The 20,025-nt window shown below is 35.0% G+C and overlaps 1 long non-coding RNA gene across 3 annotated transcripts in view; it reads left to right on the plus strand.

Annotated features, from left to right (window-relative positions):
- Positions 1-20,025, plus strand: part of LOC143648118 (uncharacterized) — a 167,367-nt gene that overhangs the window by 91,209 nt on the left and 56,133 nt on the right. The window contains exon 5 of one of the 3 annotated variants that reach the window (XR_013158380.1): positions 5,908-6,705. The exons of the other annotated variants lie outside the window; for them this stretch is intronic. This is a non-coding gene — a long non-coding RNA (uncharacterized LOC143648118). Of the gene's footprint in view, positions 1-5,907; positions 6,706-20,025 lie in introns of those variants that run through there. 3 annotated transcript variants of the gene reach the window in all.

Raw genomic sequence — 20,025 nt, forward strand, 5'->3', positions numbered from 1 at the left:
TGGCACCATGGTCAAGACCATCACATCCTGACCAAAAGGGGAAAAAGCAGTGTAACAAAGAATGTATTAGTGGCTGAGAGAGTTCAAATAGAGTCAAGGGGTTATGCTTGAGGTCACCTTTATGAAAGCTTCAGTTAGACATTGCCACCTACCATAACCTGTCACACCCCAACCAAAATCATTCCAGCCAATCCTAATGAACATCTATGGTGACATATAATATTTTACATAGGTTCCATGAATTAGGGTAACTTTCCAGAAACCTACAACCCCCAGATATGTCCCTGGACCAGGTAAGTCCTGATATGCAGAAGGGCCAGTCTCCCCAGAATATCAACTAATTCTGTCCTCCCTCCCATATTACTGAAAGCTCCTTAGAACATGAAAAGTTAGACTGGGAATAGCCCAAATACCCCTAAAGAGTAAGAGAAGGATCAACATGATGGTGGAGTATACAGAGAAGTGAAGGTTTACCAAATCACTATGATTGCTGAATCATTATATTGATATTTCTTTTAGTCTCCAGTATCTTAGAGCAGTTAGAAGAAAACACCAGAAATTATAGAATTGTTACCCATACCAAACTCTGAAATCTGTTCTACATCTAATTGCTGTGGTGTGCTTTGAAATTTATTTTTTTGTTCATATGTTATTTCCACAAAAAAGAAAAAAGTCAACTGTGATGATTAATATATATATATATATGCATATATTCCTTCTAGCTTCCAGTGTTCTAGAGCATCTAGTAGGAAAAATCTGAGATGATGGAATTATAGTCCATGACAAACTTGGATCTGTTCTATAACTTCTTGTTGAACAGCTCCTTGATAATCACTGATCTTTTCTTTCTTTGCTTTGTATATATGTTATATTATACAATAGAAAATTAAAACAAACTAATATACAGGTGCATAGAAGATTAATTATTGCCACTATATCATTTACACAGTATTTACCTCTTGCAAATCAGGACTAAGAAAAATGGAGAATGTCTTTAAATATCTGAGGTGAATATATGCATATCTGTAAATAGAAAAAGAAATGGAAAATTATAGAGATGGGTGTTTTCAAGTAGCTATATATATAAAGATAAACATAGGCATAGATATAGTGAATAAATTAATAGAGAGATAGTGGTTGAGAAACTGAGAGACAGAGGCCAAAATAGAGAGATTATAGGCCTGAGGTTTTTCTAAAACAAATTTTATTTATTTTATACAAATTTCAAGGGGTCTTTATATACTACCTTAACATATAAAGGTATATATATATATATGTATATATATATATATATATATATATATCACTTTATAGCTAGGGAAGGGAACAAAGTTGGCATATTATAAAATCATGGTGGGGCCAAATTGTGGTGAGATTAAAAATTTTTGTCTGAACTCTCCAGGATATGAATTCAGGAGGAGAGAATGCGGAGATGGTCCAATCAGACCATTGGAACTGACTTTGTTCTCCTAGGCCTTTTTCATGACATTCAACTACCTAATCTCCTTTTCTCACTTATCTTCTTGATGTTCCTCATGGCTGTTTGTGGAAATATTATGACGATGATTCTTATTCTGATGGAATCTAAACTCCTTACATTTATGTACTTCCTTCTCAGTCAGCTATCCATTATAGATCTCTCGAGCAGTTCCACTAGTATCCCCAAGATAGCCACAGATTTCCCCTTTGGGAAGAACAGAATTTCCTTTATTATCTGTGGAACTCAAATCTTCCTCTTCACAATTCTTACTGCAGCAGAGACTCTTCTCCTGGCAGTCATGGCTTATGACCACTATGTGGCTATATACTTCCATTCCCTTAGTTCTTATTTACCTTATTGTCTGTGCCTACATGGTGCCTGGCAAATATGATTTCTTTGCATCACACCACCAGCATCAGCTTAAATATTAGTTTCATTTTCTCACATTCACCAGATAGTCAATATTTTTAAGTTGTAATATAATTTTAGTTTTAATGATATATATATATATATGTAATCAGATGTCTTTGCATACATGTATACAGGTATATATATTTGCATGCATATAAATATTTATACACAAATACCACTCCCACTTTATGGAATTTTTACCCTGACATATATTCAGAAATGGAAATAGTTGTTCCAAAGACATCATTTTTTCTTGATGTGTATTTCCCAATTAAATTTTATGAGTTATGTACATTTAAGATATAATGATATATAATTTTGCTTATAATATTCATGTTCATGTTAGACTGTGTACAATGCAGTCATCAACAACAAAATTTAAGATAAACACCCTTGTACTTAATTTTAAATTAATTTTGTATGTGAAAAAGAAAATTGATAAAATTTCTATAGGTATTTACTACATATACCTGCCAATAAAATTGTGTGTGTGCCTTGTAACATTCTTCTTTGTGGCTTTATCATTATAACTTTTAGCCCTGTATTGTTTCTGGTCTTCATATTAGTGTATATATATATTTGACTGATTAACTTCCATGTAATATTAATGAAAAAATCATGAATCCCTTATTTCTTTTATAATTTAATGTTATATCTTATATTGGAATTTAATCAACTTTAATTTTTGAATTGTGTCAAAAGTATGCTGCATTATTCAACATTATTTGTTTATATTTCCATATTTTCTTGGCAGTGATTATCCTTTTCATTTTATATTTAACTTACAATTCCAGCTCCAGAAAGCTCTACACCATGTATGACTATGTGTAAGTAGCCATCCACTTAATTTTATAGCCTGTTTTTAATAATCAATAAACTGCCTCTAATTTTCAAAGTATTTATTGATCAGGTAGAGCTGGCTCACAAGAGGAATGAAAACTACAATTATAGAAATGTTACTCAGTGACACAAACTGATTCATTTTTTGCTTCATAATATTTTGCCTATATTTGGTTATGTTTACTTCTGCTTTTATACTTTAACAAACACGTCCTTTGATTTATTAATTGTAGCACAATATGCCATATGGGCATTTTCTGGAGTAAAGATCTTTCAAAGCATCACTGATAGAAGTTTATTAATAAATAGAGCCAACTAATTGAAATATTTTAAAAATTGTGCCTGCAAAATATGATTTCTTTGCATCACACCACCAGCATCAGCTTAAATATTAGTTTCATTTTCTCACATTCACCAGATAGTCAATATTTTTAAGTTGTAATATAATTTTAGTTTTAATGACCATATTACATGAAATGATGTAGATTAAATGGTCCAGTTCTCCTTTCTGTTATGCTACAGACAAATCTTTAACACACCCTAAAAGATATCTGCCCCTTCTACTTGATTTGCAATAAAAGGGACTGTTTAGATACATTTTAACATACCCCTTGTTTCTGTATCTCTGATAAATATATAACAGCTTAGTCTAAAACTGCCTCCCCTCGCTTTCAGCATGTGTGTTTTGGCAAGCCTGTCAGTTACACAATCCTCACTCATAATGAAATGTATGAGCATGTTATCCAGAAGCAGCCAACCATTTTCTGTATCTGCCTAGCCCCAACTACTGATTAAGGAATGGACATATATTCTGGTCAGGATAAACTGTTCCCTTCCCTTGTGGTTTTTATATTTTGAACTCCTTGACAATTCTGAATGTCATAATTTCTCTCCCAAGGAGATTACCAACTTGTCAAAGACTTTGGATAAACTTTCAATTTGTTTGAAAATCAGTTAAACCAATATACGAAATTGGTAGTTGTCACATATAAATAAACAATCCCAATAGAAATGTCTTTAGATCTTACCAAAATGGGCCCACATATACCAATGGAACTATCACATGGAGATGGAAAGACCCCTGCTCCTCACCCTGGAGAAGTTTCAACCATTCAACTTCCTCAATAATATTTTACATATATTAATCCTTCCCCCACCAATATATGAGAATATTCATTACTCTCCTTGCATAGTTAACATTTTTTTCTGGATGCAGAAGTTTTTCTAATAAGTGAAATATAGTACATCTCTGTATCATATTTATAACCATTTTATAGTCATTTTATAAAAGGATATTATGTCATATGAGTTAGTATATATAAAATATAAATAAAACTTTTTATATTACCTGCATCAATATAAAGCAGCTTTTTTTTTAATTTTTACCATTTTCATTGTATAGTATAACATATATACAAAGCAAAGAAATAAAAAAGCAATAGTTTTCAAAGCAGTCTTCAACAACTGGTTAAGGATGGATCCCAGAGTTTGTCATGGGCTACCATATGACCCTTTCATATTTTTCCTTTTTGCTGCTCCAGAATACAGGAGAATAGAGGGCTTAAATATTTTTTATCATCACAACTGACTTTTTTCCTTCTTGCTTTGTGAAAAATAGCATATATACAAAAAAGTTATAAATTTCAAAGCTTAAAATTCAATAGCTTAAATTTAAAGTATATTTCAGTTTGCACTTTATCAATGATGATAAACTTCTTGAATACATAATTCCAAATTTTAAAATTGTGTCTTTAAAGTTTCCTACTCTTTATGTGTGTGAATTATATTAGCCATGCAAAATTTTTAACTCTTTGTTTGTTATTACAGAGATTATATTTATTTTTTTGTTTTACATAAAAAAAATTAACTAAAGTACCAGGATAAATTTTAATAAGATGTGCAGGAGACGGTTTCATAGTTTATCTTCAAATATGTACAGTAGGTAATAAAAGTTGTTTTTCATCCAGAGTAAACAAATATGAGATTAAAAGTGTGTGTTGGTATATCATGGCAAAATCACAGTTTATTAAAAACTTGAGATTGGACATTTTTGCTCTCAAAAGAAGTCATCCATAAGAAACCCTATTTGCAACGGAAGGAGGGAATATAAGATGTGTGGCCAGAAAGCAATGGAAAGTGATGTTTAATTGATTACTGGGGTGGAATCCTAAGAACAAATATAAGAGAAAATGTTTTGAGGAGAAGTACTAAGAAATCTGAATGCAGAGCTGATTCTTATACCGTACCTGAAAAAAAAACCTCTCAACTTGTGGTGCATTAATAAATCTACATTAAGACAGCAAATCCAGATTTGAGGAATTAAAGTTCCATTCTCTCAAACCTAGAGTGGAGAATTTTCTTTAGGCTTAGGCAGTTATAGTAACACTTCCTTGTACCATGTAACACATGTAATACAAATGTACATTGTATCAGCACAAATGTGGCACAAACAGACATTGAATTATTAGCACAAAGTATGTGTTCTGGTTGCTTCTAAGTATTCACTGCTATCAACAGGGAAAATGATCCATGGATTAAGGGTACCACAACACACTTTCAAAAGGATTAATTATGTTCTGCTCTGTGGCCCTACATTGCAGATTCACAGCAAGATGTGTTGAGGAAATACACAGATTTTTATGGAAGATTACAAGCTTAATACACAATGACTGTAAAGTCGTGTCTTCAAATATTTGAATTTTAATCTGTACCTTAGGGCTTTAGAAATCACGTGCAAAAAGTCTTATGTGTTTTTAAATGTTTCAGAAAAACAGACACATATATGTAAAATAAAATCTCAAGCTCTTAAAATTTGCATGAAATGTTCCAAAGTGACTTACCTCATAGTTATTAACCTCAAACTGATTTTTTTTCACACTGTGATTTTTATCTTCTTTGTAGTGTAGCAACAAGAGGCTTGTTAATACTTGTCATGAAGCTCACAAGCATGATTGGGTACTCAGAGACAGCATGTTCTCCTTCTCTCCATGTTTAATGGCAAATATTTACCTTCTGCAAAATGGAGAGAACATTATACAATTACATTTCATTTCAAATACTTTGGGAACAAAATAGCCCCTGCTCTGAGTAAATGCTGAAAGTACAGCTCCTTCCCCCAGCCTTCAGCTTCTGCAGGTCCCTCCTCACCCTCTCTTGCCCTCTCCTGTCTATCTCAGGCACATGAAGGGCACAATCCACAGGGTGAGACTTCAGCCTGAAAGCTTATGATGTCACCCAAAGCTGCCTTCTCTGCTTGCCAAGAGTTAGTCCTAAGCCAGGAGAAAGGTGCCATGGTAGAAGTCACATCACTGGGACAAATGCAAGTCTTCTTCATGAGACCAGGACATGTGCCTGAGAATCACTCAGTGTTTTATTCCATTGATTCTAGTTTGATTGCTCCAGAGTTGCTCTTCATTTCCTGAACATATGCCCTGGGTACACCCAGTAGATGACCATGGAAAACCTCTCCAGACAGGTCTACATGCCAGCTTCATCACATATAGTAACTGCCGACCACTTCCATTCCCTTCTCTTTCTTTGTAGCTTAATATTCCCAGGGACAGAGGAAAAAAAGTGTGTGCTTGATATTCTCTCTGCATAAAATTTAACTATAAGGGAATGAAGAAAATAGTAAAGGCCAATGTGAGATGTGCTGACTTTTATCTTTTACAGTTAATGTATTAGGTGAACACAGAAGAGTATCTATGCAGCTCTGATTAAGAGCCAATACTTACTGATGTTAAATTGTACTATTGTTTAATCACACCTGAAAAAATTCAGGTAAGATAGTGTATCTGAACTATTTGTTCAGTTTAGGATCTATCTCCCTCTAAAATATTTTGTTCCATTTAGATTCTAGAACCTTATTGTTAATTTATTTGCAAGTGTTTCATCATTCTTACTCCCTAAGTTTAATGTTGATTTATTTGCTTCCCTATAGTTTATTTTTGTTGGATTAAAGTCTATCAACCTGCTATATTTTGGTAGTGTCCCATTCATTTTTACTATTGTTTTCAATTAATTATTTATGTATCGTTATGTGACTATACTATTAAATGTTAATATTCTTTTTAGAAATTTATAAACAGAAACAGATTTAAATAATTTTAGATGATGACATTTTTGATGTATTAAAATGTTATTCAGAAGGAAAATTTTGGCTTCATTCTGCCAATTTGTTTAGTTTATTATATTATAAAAAAGATTATTCAAATAATTTATTGAGGATTATTATTTGGTGCCAGTGAAAATCAATTTTGTGAATACTTTTGAGATGTTGGGATATAAAATACATTTTCAGACTTCCAGTGTCCTCATCTAGAATGTGAGCATCTTTGAAATTATCATTCCCATCTCTAAAACAACAAAAACAGTGAACAATCAGAAAAGTAACAACTCTTACATCTATGACAGAATTGAAGTCACAAAGAAAACCACTGCCCTACAAACAGAATAGAAGCAGTTAATGTGAATGACTGCAACAAGGAGGACAGAACTAGGAGATACCTGCTAGAGCCAGTAAAAGTGGGAATGCTTGAAACTAGTTGAGAAGTCTGTGAATGCTCAGTGTAGACAGGCTTGAGAGTATAGACTCCAGGAGACCCACATATAGTGGGGAAGGCCCATATTTTTTTGAGATTTATTTCCAATAGCTACACCATTTTCATATAATGAACCCAGGAAAATTAAAACTTTTCTAGTAGGTACAGGGAAAAATAAATATTTTGAAATGTCCATAGACTGATCTGTTCTCATTGAAAAGGACTACCTTAAAAGAAAAATTTTATGGAGCATAACAAACTTTGATTTTTTCAGTACCTAAGTGATACAGGAGGAGGGAAATACTTAATGCAGCCACCTTTACCCTTCCATGTTGTGGAAGGAAAATACTGAAATCAGTCCCATCTAGTCTTAGAGGTATGGGAAGGAAAATATCCAAAATCAACTTGTTCCACATTTCTTTTCTCAGATGAGGCAGGGAGACTTTACAAAACTGAGAAGCAATAAAATTTATCGTTCAGGGACATGTTAACTAAAATGTGGAGAGCCAATCATAAGGTAATAGAAAGTATTCCCTTCCCCCACACATCAAAGGCCATCAGTAAAGCTGCTATGAAATAAAAGTAGCTTACAATGAAAAGAATTTTAATGTTTTTATTTATTGTGAAATGTAACAGATATATAAGAAAGCAATAAATTTCCAAGCACATTTTAACAAGTAGTTATAGAACAGATTTTAAAGTTTGGTATGGGTTATAGTTCTATGGTTTTTCATCTTTTCTTCTAGCTGTTCCAGGATACTGGAAACCAACAGAACTATCAATATAATGATTCAGCAGTTATACTCATTTGTCAAATCCTATCTTTTCTGTTATATTTCTTTCTCTTTAAATAAAATGTGTACATAAAAGCAATAACTTTCAAAGTACATTGCAACAATTCATTGTAGAACAGATTTCAGAGTTTCATATGAGTTACAATTCCACACTTTTAGTTTTTTATTTTTAGCTGCTCTAAGTTATTGGAGGCTAAAAGAGATATCAGCATAATGATTCAGCACACATACTCATTTGTTAAAGCTGACCTTCTCTGTATAATTTAACCATCAACTTTGATCTTTCTCCCACTCATTAGTGCTATTTGATCTATGCCCATTCTAAATTTTTCATGGTGGAAGGGTCTGAATATGGGATAGGGGGATGAAACTAATTGATGTTCTGGAAAGTCCGGCATCTCTGCATTTCAGAACTTATCTGGTTCAGTAACCCATCTGGAGGTTGAGGGTTTTGGAAAATTACCCTAGTACATGGAACCTTTGTAGAATCTTACATAATGGCCTAGGAATTCATTAAGATTGGCAGGAATGGTCTTGGTTGGGGTTTGGCAAATTATGATAGATAGTAATGACTAACTGAAGCACGCATAAGAGTTACCTGCAGTGTACCCTCCCAACTCTATTTGATATATCTCAGCCACTGATACCTTCTTTGTTATGTTTCTTTTCCCCTTTTTGTCAGGATGGCATTGTTGATCCCATGGTTCCAGGGCCAGGCTTGTCCCTGGGAGTCATCTCCTATGCCACCAGGTAGACTTTCATTCCTGGGCATTATGTCCATGTAAGGGGGAGGGAAATGGTCTCACTTGCAGATTTGGGCTTAGAGAGAGAGAAAGGCCACATCTAAGCAACAAAAGAGGTCCTCCAGAAGTAACTCTTAGGCATGCCTATAGTAGTCTAAACTTCAATATATACATAAACTTCACAGGAGTAAGCATAAGATCAAGGACTTGACCTATAAATTTGGGTGTCCCTAAAGTTTGGTACAGTATTCAGGGTTTCTGCAGTGGTAAATTTTAATAGTTCCATAACTTTTCCCCTATCCCTTAGGGAACTTTGCTAATACTTTTTAATTATCTACTTAACACACTCCAAGATTTATCCAGGCATTACATCAAGTGATAAAAGATTAAAAGCTGTCATTCTTACTCTGGAATCCCTGTCTTTGGATTGTACAACAGAAAGAATTTTAAGCTTTGGACCTTATTTAAGAAGTCTGTAGGAAAACTCAAGAATATAGGGAAGTAAAAAGCAAGGAAACCTGTGAAAACATTAGCTTCTAGTAACTTACAGCTTCAGCAAACCATAAACACAGCTTAATTCCTAGCTGTGCAAACATAAAACTTCACACATATGGTGGATTAAGTTATATATCTTCCAGGGTGTTTGTTGTTAATTTTATTCCATTATTATTGTCTGACCCATTATAAATTAAACCTTTTGAAGATGACATTTTTTACTAAGGAAGGACTGAACTGAATGAGGTTGGACATTAATCCTATTTCCAGAGACTTTCTGAATAGAAAGTCATGCAGCAGAGCCAGAAACAAGAAGTTAACAGAAGTCAGAGGAAAAAAGATAGCACATCACAATATGAAAGGAAAGCTAAGGAGCCCAAGGATGTCCAGACAGACAGAACACTGCTGACCTGTTAGAGAGGTAGCATTCTAGCCTCAGAAACCATAGCCCAATCAATTCCTGTTGTTAAGCCACCCCACAGTGTGGTATTTGTCTTGTACATAATAGCTAGGACTCTAAGACTGTTTGATTGGTATTGGAAAGGTGAATGAAGCTAATAGAAAAATCATAAAAGTGTGGAAGTTGTCTTGGAATTGGGGAATGGGTAAATATTGGAAGAACATGAGATACTTGAAAGCAAAAGCCTGCATTGCATTGCAGAGACAGCTGGTGGAATTATGGACATGAAAGTTACCTTTGATAAGACTGAAGAGGGAAATGATGAATGTATTATTGGAAACTAGAGGGAAGATGATCCTTATTATAAAGTAGCTGATAACTTGGTGAAATTATGTCTGAATGTTGGCGTGAACCTGAAACTTGTAAACAATGAACTTGGATATTTAGCTAAAGAGGTTTCCAACCTAAATGTGGAAGGTGCAGCCTAGTTTTTCATTGCAGCATATACATATATGACTATATATATGACTGTCTAAGACTACAGAAAAATATAAAGCTAAAAATTAAAGTATAAAGGACAAATAAAGCAAACAAATTATTTTGAAAATACTCAGCCTATACAGAGAAAGCTCTCTGAGAATAGGGATGGAGAGACATTTGTCAAGGATGTCCCTGACCTTTCAGGAAGCAACTTCCCCCCAAATTGTGTTACATCAGCATGTCAGTGAAAACCCCTTTGTTAAAGGAGGCAAGACTGAATATGGATCTAGCAATGAATTTCAGCTGAAAACCGGATTTAAAATGAAGTTATGCAGGGAGTTGTGGAAAGTCCTTTCATCTGATCTTTTGACAACCTTGAGCTGCACAAAAGCCAACAAAGTTTTTGCAAAATTGTTATGAGCAGAAGCAATACTAACCTGGACTTAAAGAGACAGAGAAGGATGAATTGAAGGTAATGGACATCAAGCAAAGAAACATAAATACAGAGGTCTGAACCCAAAATTACCTCTCCTCCAAGACAGCATGCTCACTCAGGGGTGTAAAAATAGCTTGTTCAGCCTTGTCCTTGAGAAGGACAGTCCATCTACTTGAACACTAAAAGGGGTAGGTGCCTTGAATTCCAGTATTTAGGGAGAAAGTCATCACACCAATTATCTGACTGTACCACTGCATTCAGGCAGGTGCCATTCCAATAATCAAAATTGTACAGTTTATACTCTTGTGTTATGGGCTGCATGCACAAGCTTTTTCAAAACATGTATGTTCTGTCCTGTGAGATGCAGGGGAGAAAGCATTGCTCTGCAGATGTCTCTCAGACCTTGAAATCTAAAAAAGTCTTTCCTGCTGTATTTCAGACTTGCTAGGGAATTGAGAGCCCTCTTGTCCTCCCAATTCCTCCTCTTCCAAAATGTGCATGTTTATCCTATGCCTGCCTCCCTACTGTATTTTTGAAGCAAATAACTTGTTTTCTAGGTTCCAGAGGTCCATCAGATAGAGGAAAGTTTTTTTTTTCCAACAGGGAGCATCCCACTAACTGATTTTCATTAGACTTTGGATTGAAAGCATTTTTTATATGGGAAAAATATGTCCTTCTGGGGTCCAAAGTATGAACCATGATGCTACTAATTCTGTACCCTAGGGAGACCAAAAATAAAACACAAAAACAAAAATGAAATAAAACTGAAGTAAAATATGTCCTTAATATTAAAATGAGTATGTAAAATGAATCATTAGGGGGAGTTATCCTGGCAGGATGAGAAGCAGAACAAGAATCAACATGATACGTTAACATTATCAGATCAGGAAATTAACTATATGATATTAACATGCTAAGAGTTCAAATGAAAATTGGGCACTGTACAGGAACAGATGAGAATTGTAAACAGAGTGCCAAACACTCTAAACATATACTTCATTACTTTATGGAAATTGTTTTCTAATTTACTTTGTTTATTACTTAAACCAAATCTATTAATTAGATGATTGAACATTGATTATTTTCCACATTGCCTTCATTTTCATCAAATACAAGTTTTGGATAGCTCAAACTGTCCTAGCTTTAAGATAGAGTTTTTGTTTAAATGTTTAAGATATTTCATTATTTACTATTTAGCAAAAAATTTTATTCATATATATATATATATATAATGTTCTAAGTGGATAAATTAAGTCGAACACCCCAATATCCATCTATCCACATAAAAATGATATATTTATTGACAAGCCAGAAACTTTTCATCAGTCTTTCTTGATCAAAAGTTTTCCCATAGGTGTAATGACATCTGAATTTATGTAATTTTTATTTTATTTCTTTTTTTGAGGGTGCTTTCTCTTAACTTTTATTAATTTTATTTATTCATACTCCATATACAACAAATAACATGCCATCTTCCCCTCAGCCCACAAACCATGGCAATCTATAAACTATTTTGTGTATATGTGGATTTGTAATTTCTAGACTTGTCATGTATTGATATCATACAAACTTTGTCCTTATTTAACTCGTTCATATATCTGACCATAATGTTTTCAAATTTCTCCCAAGCTGGAGCATGTCTTAGGTCTTCATTTTTAATGCTGAATAATATTACATTTTTGTGCATGTTACTACAGTTTGTTCACCTATTCATTCAATGGTGGACATGGAATGTTTCCAACTTTTGGCTAAATTTTTTCTCACTGTGTTTACTCACTGTTTTTTTTCCCATTTTGCACTTGCATTGTTTTTCTTTTTGTTGTCACATTGTAATTATTTTGTTATATTTTGGATTTTAAGCTCTTGTCTATTATAAAATTTGCAACTACTTTCTACCTTTCTATAGTTCCTTTACTTTCTTGAAATGACTTTGATGTACAAAAATGTTTAAATTTGATGTAGTTGAATTATTCTGTTGTTTCTTTTGTTGATTGTTTTTGGTGTCATATGTGACAATCCATTTACCTAATTTCTGTTCATGAATATTTGCCCCCCGTTATCTTCTAAATGCTCTATACCTTTAGCTCTTACACTTACATTATTTTTTAAATTTTTATGTGAGATGTGAGGTAGGGTTTTCACTTGACTCATTTGGAGATGAATGTTCAGTTATCCAACACCATTTGTTGAGGACAATATTCTATTCCCATTGAAAGCACAAAGCTCCATAGTCAAAAATCAACTGAGTCTACCATGGATTTTTAATTTTGTCATATTAATCTATATGGATCTTTGTGCCAGTACCACACTGCATTTACTTTAGATATGGAGTACAATATGAAATTGGGAAGGGTGAGTCCTCTAGTTTTTTATAATCATTTTTATTCCACTGTGACCTTATGTATTCCATACTATGATGGGGATGTGCAGCTCACTATTGCAAAATAAGCTTCTATAATTTGATAGGGTGTGTTCAGGATTTGTAAATCAAATTGATATTATTGACATTTTAACATCATTTCCAACCCATGATATGATAGGTCATGATGTTTATTTAGGTCTTTAATTACTTATGAAAGTATTTTGTAGTTTTCAGGGTATGATTTTTTCTTTTTTATTGGCATGGGCAGGCTCCAGGAATTGAACTGGGTTTCCAGTATCGCAGATGAGAATTCTGCCACTGAGCCACTGTTGCACCACACCCAGTACACATTTTCTGTACTTAATTAAAATGCTAATGTAGGAGCGGGAAATCAAGAAATGAATCCCATTTACAATTGCAACTAAAAGAATAAAATACCTAGGAATAAATTTAACTAAAGAGACAAAAAACCTATATAAAGAAAACTACAAAAAACTGCTAAAAGAAATCACAGAAGACCTAAATAGATGGAAGGGCATACCGTGTTCATGGATTGGAAGACTAAATATAGTTAAGATGTCAATCCTACCTAAATTGATCTACAGATTCAATGCAATACCAATCAAAATCCCAACAACTTTTTTTTTTTTTTTTTTCCTTTTTTTTTTTTTTTTTATTAATTAAAAAAAGAATTAACAAAACAATTAGAAATCATTTCAATGTACATGTACAATCAGTAATTCTTAATAACATCACATAGTTGCATATTCATCATTTCTTAGTACATTTGCATCGATTTAGAAAAAGAAATAAAAAGACAACAGAATAAGAATTAAAACAATAATAGAAAGAAAAAAAAACAAAAAAAACAAAAACAAAAAACCTATACCTCACATGCAGCTTCATTCAGTGTTTTAACATAATTGCATTACAATTGGGTAGTATTGTGCTGTCCATTTCTGAGTTTTTATATCCAGTCCCGTTGTACAGTCTGTATCCCTTCATCTCCAATTATCCCTTCTCTTTTTTTTTTTTTAATTAACGGAAAAAAAGAAATTAACCCAACATTTAGAGATCATACCATTCTACACATGCAATCATTAATTCTTAACATCATCACATAGCTGCATGATCATCATTTCTTACTACATTTGCATCGGTTTAGAAGAACTAGCAACATAACCGAAAAAGATATAGAATGTTAATATAGAGAAAAAAAAAAGTGATAATAGTAAAATCAAAATAAAACAACACAAAACAAAACAAAAACCTATAGCTCAGATGCAGCTTCATTCAGTGTTTTAACATGATTACTTTACAATTAGGTATTATTGTGCTGTCCATTTTTGAGTTTTTGTATCTAGTCCTGTTGCACAGTCTGTATCCCTTCAGCTTCAATTACCCATTGTCTTACCCTGTTCTAACTCCTGCTGAACTCTGTTACAAATGACATATTTCAAGTTTATTCTCGAATGTCCGTTCACATCAGTGGGACCATACAGTATTTGTCCTTTAGTTTTTGGCTGGATTCACTCAGCATAATATTCTCTAGGTCCATCCATGTTATTACATGGTTCATAAGTTTATCTTGTCTTAAAGCTGCATAATATTCCATCGTATGAATATACCACAGTTTGTTTAGCCACTCTTCTGTTGATGGAGATTTTGGCTGTTTCCATCTCTTTGCAATTGTAAATAACGCTGCTATAAACATTGGTGTGCAAATGTCCGTTTGTGTCTTTGCCCTTAAGTCCTTTGAGTAGATACCTAGCAATGGTATTGCTGGGTCGTATGGCAATTCTATATTCAGCTTTTTGAGGAACCGCCAAACTGCCTTCCACAGTGGTTGCACCCTTTGACATTCCCACCAACAGTGGATAAGTGTGCCTCTTTCTCCGCATCCTCTCCAGCACTTGTCATTTTCTGTTTTGTTGATAATGGCCATTCTGGTGGGTGTGAGATGATATCTCATTGTGGTTTTGATTTGCATTTCTCTAATGGCCAGGGACATTGAGCATCTCTTCATGTGCCTCTTGGCCATCCGTATTTCCTCTTCTGAGAGGTGTCTGTTCAAGTCTTTTTCCCATTTTGTAATTGGGTTGGCTGTCTTTTTGTTGTTGAGATGAACAATCTCTTTATAAATTCTGGATACTAGACCTTTATCTGATATATCATTTCCAAATATTGTCTCCCATTGTGAAGGCTGTCTTTCTACTTTCTTGATGAAGTTCTTTGATGCACAAAAGTGTTTAATTTTGAGGAGTTCCCATTTATTTATTTCCTTCTTCAGTGCTCTTGCTTTAGGTTTAAGGTCCATAAAACCGCCTCCAGTTGTAAGATCCATAAGATATCTCCCTACATTTTCCTCTAACTGTTTTATGGTCTTAGACCTAATGTTTAGATCTTTGATCCATTTTGAGTTAACTTTTGTATAGGGTGTGAGAGATGGGTCTTCTTTCATTCTTTTGCATATGGATATCCAGTTCTCTAGGCACCATTTATTGAAGAGACTGTTCTGTCCCAGGTGAGTTGGCTTGACTGCCTTATCAAAGATCAAATGTCCATAGATGAGAGGGTCTATATCTGAGCACTCTATTCGATTCCATTGGTCGATATATCTATCTTTATGCCAATACCATGCTGTTTTGACCACTGTGGCTTCATAATATGCCTTAAAGTCAGGCAGCGCGAGACCTCCAGCTTCGTTTTTTTTCCTCAAGATGTTTTTAGCAATTCGGGGCACCCTGCCCTTCCAGATAAATTTGCTTATTGGTTTTTCTATTTCTGAAAAATAAGTTGTTGGGATTTTGATTGGTATTGCATTGAATCTGTAAATCAATTTAGGTAGGATTGACATCTTAACTATATTTAGTCTTCCAATCCATGAACACGGTATGCCCTTCCATCTATTTAGGTCTTCTGTGATTTCTTTTAGCAGTTTTTTGTAGTTTTCTTTATATAGGTTTTTTGTCTCTTTAGTTAAATTTATTCCTAGGTATTTTATTCTTTTAGTTGCAATTGTGAATGGGATTCGTTTCTTGATTTCCCCCTCAGCTTGTTCCTTACTAGTGTATAGAAATGCTACAGATTTTTGAATGTTGATCTTGTAACCTGCTACTTTGCTGTACTCATTTATTAGCTCTAGTAGTTTTGTTGTGGATTTTTCCGGGTTTTCGACGTATAGTATCATATCGTCTGCAAACAGTGATAGTTTTACTTCTTCCTTTCCAATTTTGATGCCTTGTATTTCTTTTTCTTGTCTAATTGCTCTGGCTAGAACCTCCAACACAATGTTGAATAATAGTGGTGATAGTGGACATCCTTGTCTTGTTCCTGATCTTAGGGGGAACGTTTTCAATTTTTCCCCATTGAGGATGATATTAGCTGTGGGTTTTTCATATATTCCCTCTATCATTTTAAGGAAGTTCCCTTGTATTCCTATCTTTTGAAGTGTTTTCAACAGGAAAGGATGTTGAATCTTGTCGAATGCCTTCTCTGCATCAATTGAGATGATCATGTGATTTTTCTGCTTTGATTTGTTGATATGGTGTATTACATTAATTGATTTTCTTATGTTGAACCATCCTTGCATACCTGGGATGAATCCTACTTGGTCATGATGTATAATTCTTTTAATGTGTTGTTGGATACGATTTGCTAGAATTTTATTGAGGATTTTTGCATCTGTATTCATTAGAGAGATTGGTCTGTAGTTTTCTTTTTTTGTAATATCTTTGCCTGGTTTTGGTATGAGGGTGATGTTGGCTTCATAGAATGAATTAGGTAGTTTTCCCTCCACTTCGATTTTTTTGAAGAGTTTGAAGAGAATTGGTACTAATTCTTTCTGGAACGTTTGGTAGAATTCACATGTGAAGCCATCTGGTCCTGGACTTTTCTTTTTAGGAAGCTTTTGAATGACTAATTCAATTTCTTTACTTGTGATTGGTTTGTTGAGGTCATCTATGTCTTCTTGAGTCAAAGTTGGTTGTTCATGTCTTTCCAGGAACCCGTCCATTTCCTCTAAATTGTTGTATTTATTAGCGTAAAGTTGTTCATAGTATCCTGTTATTACCTCCTTTATTTCTGTGAGGTCAGTAGTTATGTCTCCTCTTCCATTTCTGATCTTATTTATTTGCATCCTCTCTCTTCTTCTTTTTGTCAATCTTGCTAAGGGCCCATCAATCTTATTGATTTTCTCATAGAACCAACTTCTGGCCTTATTGATTTTCTCTATTGTTTTCATGTTTTCAATTTCATTTATTTGTGCTCTAATTTTTGTTATTTCTTTCCTTTTGCTTGCTTTGGGGTTAGCTTGCTGTTCTTTCTCCAGTTCTTCCAAATGGATAGTTAATTCCTGAATTTTTGCCTTTTCTTCTTTTCTGATATAGGCATTTAGAGCAATAAATTTCCCTCTTAGCACTGCCTTTGCTGCGTCCCATAAGTTTTGATATGTTGTGTTTTCATTTTCATTCGCCTCGAGGTATTTGCTAATTTCTCTAGCAATTTCTTCTTTGACCCAGTCGTTGTTTAGGAGTGTGTTGTTGAGCCTCCACGTATTTGTGAATTTTCTGGCACTCTGCCTATTATTGATTTCCAACATCATTCCTTTATGGTCCGAGAAAGTGTTGTGTAAGATTTCAATCTTTTTAAATTTGTTGAGACTTGCTTTGTGACCCAGCATATGGTCTATCTTTGAGAATGATCCATGAGCACTTGAGAAAAAGGTGTATCCTGCTGTTGTGGGATGTAATGTCCTATAAATGTCTATTAAGTCTAGTTCATTTATAGTAATATTCAGATTCTCTATTTCTTTGTTGATCCTCTGTCTAGATGTTCTGTCCCTTGATGAGAGTGGTGAGTTGAAGTCTCCAACTATTATGGTATATGAGTCTATTTCCCTTTTCAGTGTTTGCAGTATATTCCTCACGTATTTTGGGGCATTGTGATTCGGTGCGTAAATATTTATGATTGTTATGTCTTCTTGTTTAATTGTTCCTTTTATTAGTATATAGTGTCCTTCTTTGTCTCTTTTAACTGTTTTACATTTGAAGTCTAATTTGTTGGATATTAGTATAGCCACTCCTGCTCTTTTCTGGTTGTTATTTGCATGAAATATCTTTTCCCAACCTTTCACTTTCAACCTATGTTTATCTTTGGGTCTAAGATGTGTTTCCTGTAGACAGCATATAGAAGGATCCTGTTTTTTAATCCATTCTGCCAATCTATGTCTTTTGATTGGGGAATTCAGTCCATTGACATTTAGTGTTATTACTGTTTGGATAATATTTTCCTCTAACATTTTGCCTTTTGTATTATATATATCATATCTGATTTTCCTTCTTTCTACACTCTTTTCCATATCTCTCTCTTCTGTCTTTTTGTATCTGACTCTAGTGCTCCCTTTAGTATTTCTTGCAGAGCTGGTCTCTTGGTCACAAATTCTTTCAGTGACTTTTTGTCTGAGAATGTTTTAATTTCTCCCTCATTTTTGAAGGATAATTTTGCTGGATATAGGAGTCTTGGTTGGCAGTTTTTCTCTTTTAGTATTTTAAATATATCATCCCACTGTCTTCTAGCTTCCATGGTTTCTGCTGAGAAATCTACACAAAGTCTTATTGGGTTTCCCTTGTATGTAATGGATTGTTTTTCTCTCGCTGCTTTCAAGATCTTCTCTTTCTCTTTGACCTCTGACATTCTAACTAGTAAGTGTCTTGGAGAACGCCTATTTGGGTCTAATTTCTTTGGGGTGCGCTGCACTTCTTGGATCTGTAATTTTAGGTCTTTCATAAGAGTTGGGAAATTTTCAGTGAAAATTTCTTCCATTAGTTTTTCTCCTCCTTTTCCCTTCTCTTCTCCTTCTGGGACACCCACAACACGTATATTTGTGCGGTTCATATTGTCCTTGAGTTCCCTGATACCCTGTTCAAATTTTTCCATTCTTTTCCCGATAGTTTCTGTTTCTTTTTGGGATTCAGATGTTCCATCCTCCAAATCACTAATTCTATCTTCTGTCTCTTTAAATCTATCATTGTAGGTATCCATTATTTTTTCTATGTTTGCTACTTTATCCTTCACTTCCATAAGTTCTGCAATTTGTTTTTTCAGTTTTTCTATTTCTTCTTTATGTTCAGCCCATGTCCTCTTCATGTCCTCCCTCAATTTATCGATTTCATTTTTGAAGAGGTTTTCCATTTCTGTTCGTATATTCAGGATTAGTTGTCTCAGCTCTTGTGTCTCATTTGAGCTATTGGTTTGTTCCTTTGACTGGGCCATATTCTCAATCTTTTGAGCGTGGACAGTTATCTTCTGCTGCTGGCGTCTGGGCATTTATTCAGATTTCTCTTGGTGTTGGACCCAGCAAGGTTGTAATATTTTTCTGTGAAATCTCTGGGTTCTGTTTTTCTTATCCTGCCCAGTAGGTGGCGCTCGTGGCACACGTTTGTCTGCGGGTCCCACCAGTTAAAGGTGCTGTGGGACCTTAAACTTTGGAAAACTCTCGCCGTCCGGGGGGTTCGCTAGCCGAAACGGCTTGAGCCGGCCCGGAGTCCGAACGCAGGGAGGGTTGCTGGTCGCCGCAGCCAGGGAAAGAGCCCGTCCGAATTTCCTAGTCGGCCCTGGGCAACAAGCGTGGCGGGAGGGCGCCAGCGGCAGCGGCCCGCCCGAGAGAGTGCACGTTCCCCGGGAGTCACGGGTTTGGAAGGGGCCTCCCCCACCCGTCACCGTTCTCCGCGGCCTGGGGGTTTCCGATCCAATTCTCTCAGTTGGTCCGGGGGCTGCGCGTGGTGTGGGCGCCAGCCGTCTTTGTTTCAGGGGACCGCCTCTCCAATTCTCCCAGCCGGCCCGGGAAGGGGGAAGGGAGTAACTCCGGCCGCTTGCCACCCCGCCCGGTAAGGCCCGCGCGCCTCGGCGATCTCACCCGAGCTGCTTCTCTCAGCCAGCCAGCCGTTCCAGGATGGGGTACGCTGTCTTTTTTATCTCTGTTGTGGCTTTGGGCGCTTTCTGTATCGTTTCTACTCCCCTAGTAGGTGTCCTGGAGAAGAAAC

The sequence above is a fragment of the Tamandua tetradactyla genome, chromosome 10 (assembly GCF_023851605.1).
Source record: "Tamandua tetradactyla isolate mTamTet1 chromosome 10, mTamTet1.pri, whole genome shotgun sequence".
In the NCBI taxonomy this organism is placed as follows: Eukaryota; Metazoa; Chordata; class Mammalia; order Pilosa; family Myrmecophagidae; genus Tamandua; species Tamandua tetradactyla.